Consider the following 5,399-nt stretch of genomic DNA (forward strand, 5'->3'; position numbering starts at 1 on the left):
CCCCACCCCGACTGAACGCGGTCTTTCCCCGCTCTTTTTTTATCCTAACGTAATCGATAGCTGCGTGATGACCCGCCTGATGATGCGAGCCAGCCTCCTCCATTCTTTTTGCCTCGTTGTTCTTGAAGACATAAGCAACAGTCGATTCACTCATTGCTGCCATCCTTTCCTCTCCACCACTCCCCTCCAGGTTCGCTTGAACCGTAAGAATTTCATGCAAAGCAGGAGATTTTTGAGCCATTCCATTAAATCTCCTTCACCACCCCCTCTTGAGGATGAGGACTAACAATTCCCTACTACTAAACCCAACAAAAAAAAAAGGGATCCGCATGTAGGTTGCGGCACATGACTCACAATCCCTACACCTAGGGGTCCTTAAGTTAGGCGCGTCCAATGACGTCGGTCGATCGGCCCCGTTCCTAAACCCCTAGCCCTTTTTTTCCCCCACTTCACGCTTAGGGCATCCTAAGGGCAGGACACACCTAGGGAGGTAACACTCGCCTATACTTAGACCTGTCACCCTACACTACACTCATCGCACCTCCCTAATGCATGAACGGGGTCCTCAATTGTGGGACATCACCCAGGCCTACGTGTGGTTAGACCTAGCTCCCTATTCTACCAGCATGAGCACAATGCACCCCATAGTAAAGCAGACACTCCCCTTAGGTAGAGCACCGCACTTTCTCCTTTCAGATATTGCAAGATGTGCCAGATCATCAACTTCAGAGGCCCCATTATCCACTTGACATCATTGCCCACGCTTCCAAGGCAGCCCATCCCACATATGGCCCTACCATCGCCTGACCAACAACTTGCCAACTGCCCACCCTTCCCCAACAAAGAGCTCGACATGCCATGGGATTGGCACCCGCCTCGGAGGGGGGTAATGTTAACCTCAAATTGAAATGGCGAAAAAATGAAGGAAAAAGGGGAAAAAGAATGGAAAAATAACAAAGGCGTAGAGGCGGCCTTTAAAGCTAAACTGAGGCAAAAAGAGCAATTTTAAAGGAAAGGTGCCTCAAAAACTCTAAAAACTCTTGTAAAAGAGTGCCAGGCTCCCTCCTGTGCCACTTGGAAAAGAATAGACGGGTATAGGCTTAGGGCATGAAGCAAGAAGAGGGAATTAGAAAAAGGGACCTTGCCACAATGGCCGTTCATGTAAAAAGAGATGGGTGCACTTGGGGTTTTAGGGTTTGTATATATAAAGTTCAAAAAGTGAACGGAAGCTTATTCTTTGGTGTGTGGCTAATAAGAGTCCTCTCTTCTTCTCTTTTTCTTTTCATCTTGCTTGTGTGTGTGCTCTTGAGGGAGGGAGTGTGAGAGTGTGAGGGAGTGTGTGAGTGTGTGGGAGTGAGGGATCAAGAGGGTGAAGCTCTTAACCATCTCCTCTTCTCTCTTCTTCTCTCTTCTCTTCTCTTCTCTTGTCTCACACGCGGCTATGGTGGACGAAGCTTGGAGACGGAGGAGGCGTGAGGATGCTTGAGCTAGCATCTAGGATCGTGGAGCTGTCGGCTTGTGTGAAGGAGGAGGCAACTCATTTTGGCATCAAGGTAAGCTCACTACACCCCAAGAGGATCGACGACGCGTCAGCTAGGTGAGAGATAGCCATGAGAGCTCGCTTGGAACGCTTGAAGCAATAAGCGGTCTGTGGGTCTTGGCGGTTGAGCAAAAGCTCCCACAAAAATGCAAGCAATCTAGGAGAAGAGATTGAATCCCATAAGCACAATGGTGCAAAGTGCTACCTACCTAGAAGACTATAAAGCCTTGTACTTGCTTATCATTTGAATGCAATATATCATAATACTTTTGTCATTTCAATTAAGTGTCATTGTCCACTTACACAAGATTATGTTTATGAGTCCAAGATTCAATCTTAGAACCTAATTTACTTGTGTAACAATTAGTTGTCATATCTAAGTCTTCATGAGTCTTGTCTTTATCTTCCATCCTCCATAGCCATGCTCTAGATCCATGCTTCTCAGCATCGAGAAGCTTTAGCTCAAGGTTTCATAGCAACCATTGTCTCTTCTTCTCGAGTAGTGTTTTTCTTTGGGAAAATCTTTGCTTTTTAGACTAAAAATATGGGTCCTCAAATAAATCAAGCAAAAAGTAAAATCATTTTTGAGCACCCAAAAATCATAACTATTGCGTAATATTGGAAATTTTGGCATAAAACTTGAGATTTAATCACCTAAAATGGCTGCTTTTGTAGAGGAAATAACATGTGATAAGGTATCTCTCAAGTTGAGGACTTGTCTCCAAATTACGATGAATTTTCGAAGAGAGATCTTTGGAATAAAATCATTGTTCTCAAGGTATATGTTGAGTCTTTCCTTCTCTTGGCTAGCTTCAATTTGTTCTAGGATACTTGAGGACCTTTCGAGAGACACATTAAGCATTGATAACAAGTATTTGAGCTCCATTAGCTTGAGCCCTTGGCATCAATGCAAACAAGCACAACTTGCATGGACGATTTAGCCCATTGTCCTTGATTTACAAGTTGACTACAGGTTATGCTTTGCTCTTTGGCTCTTAGGCAAACACTTTGACACTTATCTCGACATTGGTGGGTTAACCTAGAGTTCTAGTTTTGAGTACTATTGGTATGTCATTACTGTAATACATAGTAGACTTGTAGTATACAAGTTTGAAACAACCATCTCTTCACTGTTTGAGCTTCATTAATGCTCATATGATAATGTATTGATGTTGGGATCATCAATGTATGTATTGAGGAGCTTGTTAGAATGTTTTGAGCTAGAATAGCTCAGCATTTTGCAAAGTTTTTACTATTATAAACACTTGGACATCAAGCATTTTACTAAAAGCTTTATGCCTATTGTGTCTACATATGCTTCGACTATGCTACTTGGCTACAATGATGCTACCATTGATCTACATGGCTGGATATGCTATGGCATGCTTAGAGGCTTGGATTTTAGCTACACTTGATGCATTTGAGCTTTGGATAGTTGCTTTAGTGATTATTCACTTAGGAGTTGAAGTCATATTAAATATATTTCTCTTGGATGTATCTTTGATACGCCTTGGCACTCAGATGTTATATGCTTAATGCATTGAGCTTGGTCTTGTCACTTATAATTGTGGATTCACTTCTAGTGGGGAGACACTTGTATTTATGTGGAAGAGATTGGTTCTTTGAGACAATGGGACTCTTTTAACTTACATCTATGCTCTCATGTATCCTACTTGATGCACTCACGTATGCTTGTGGGGGGCTGATTTGACTCCATATGGTTTGGACACCAGTAGTTACGTCTATCAACTGTTTGTCATCAGTGATGTATACATGCATATTATGTCATTGATTTTTGACCTGTTCATCGTGATTTGGCAAATCTCTATAGTTGCTCATGAGACCTTTTACATATGCATGGTGTAGATGTTTGTGGGATGTATGGTTTGTTGACACTTTGAGTTCTTGATAATCTTTGGTACTGGTGGTGTATGCCTATTCACTACTAGTTGCATTCTTTATATCTGGATAGCAATCTGGATATTCTTGGTAGTGGAAGCTTGCTATTTTGTTAATTTACTCATAGTTAGATTAGGATACAATGTTGCATTTACTATAGTAGTGATGTAATGACTGTTTTTAGCATTGTTTTGGAGAGTACACACTTTGATTTGGCACTCTCTTGATTGCAATTTGTGGACAAGTATATTTGGCACTCTCATGATTGGAGTTTGTAGGTAGCTATACCCTCTTTTGTTCCTACCCTTTGCCTGTCCATTTTGGCTCAACTTGGGGCTATTTTGCTATAATTATAGTGGCCTATACTATTGTACAATGTAGTCATTTGCAGTCAATACGGCAAGTACTTCTCATGCATCAATTGATAGTGGTATCTTCAACATTGACAAGCTTGATAATAACAACTTCAAATACCAAAAGACACAATTATGGCATGCCTTAGTATAGAAGAAGCAAGTTAGGCCATTGTAAACAAAGGGCATAAAGACAGAAGGTTGGGATAGAGAAGATCGGGATGAGCTTGATGAGTTATACAAGTCCACTATCACACCGTCTTTGTCTAAGCAAGTGTACTTTAATGTTATCTCTAGCGAGGGTGGTGCATACGAGTTATGGAAGAAGATCCTTGATTTTTATGATAAGCAAAGTCATGCATCTCAATTGTATTGGTTAAAGAAGCTTATGGACCTTTGCATGAAGGACAGTTACCCCTATGTCTACTCACTTGAATGAGTTCCACTATATTTTTAGCTAACTTGTCTCACAAGACATCAAGTTTGAGGGTAACATAAAGTCTTTGTTCTTGCTTGTTACACTACTTGAGTCATGGGATATATTTCATACTGCTATGAGTGCTAACTTTCTTGAAGGTGGTTTTAAATGTAGTATTGTAGAGAGTGCTTTGCTTGTTGAAGAAGTCAACAGGAAGAATATTGACACGACCCCACTTCTCATGCACTTGCTATTAGAGAAAAAAATGGTGGAAATAGTAACAATAACCATGGTAGAGAATCATAGCCCACAACTGAGGCAAGTCTTAGTCTCATGGGCTATCTCGTAGTAAGTCCTACAGTTGTAACTCCTCTTTGACACATCATTATTATGGTGGGCAATAGGGTCACATTAGGCCAAAGTGCCATAAAATATGCAATGATAGGCACAATGAGAAAGGCAATGGCAAAGTACATGAAAATGTAAAGTCCACTAAGATTGTACCTAAGTCTAGTGTGGAGGTGATAAATCCATTGGAGTATAGTTCTAATGACTACATTCTTGCATTCATCTCTCATTACTGCTTAATTAATAGATGCACCATCTGCTTACTCTTAGTATTGGCTTCTTGATTCGGGGGACTTCCTTTCATGTTACCCTATATTACCATTAGTTTTTATAGCTACCGTATAGTTATGGGTTTTGTTAGATTGGGAGATGACATTGCATTGGATATTATTGGCATAGATGATGTTAGACTACAATTTAGTACTAGTGCTCCTTTTGTACTTCATGATGTACATCATATCCCAACTTTGATGAAAAGTCTTATTTCAGTTGGATAGCTAGACGATGACAAATACCATGTATCTTTTGGTGGTTTTTCATGGAAGATCACCCGTGACAGTCTCATTTTTGCTAGAGATGCCAAGGTTGGCACCCTCTACCCTTTTCTTGTTTCCGGGTTTGTTGACCACGTATTGCCTATGATTGATCTTCCACATGTATCTTTATAACATTGTCACCTTAGGTACACGTCTTTGAAAGGAATTAAAGCATTGACTCATTTGTAGTATCTCCCATCCTTGGATTATTCTTATTTTGATTCATGTGATCATTGTCTTTGTGGTAGATAAACTCGTAATTCACATAAGAAGTCTAGATCTACGTGGATGGGTGAGCCTTTGGC

This window comes from Lygodium microphyllum, chromosome 15, assembly GCF_053477565.2.
Source record: "Lygodium microphyllum isolate KBCC chromosome 15, Lygodium_microphyllum_v1.1.10, whole genome shotgun sequence".
Taxonomy (NCBI): Eukaryota; Viridiplantae; Streptophyta; class Polypodiopsida; order Schizaeales; family Lygodiaceae; genus Lygodium; species Lygodium microphyllum.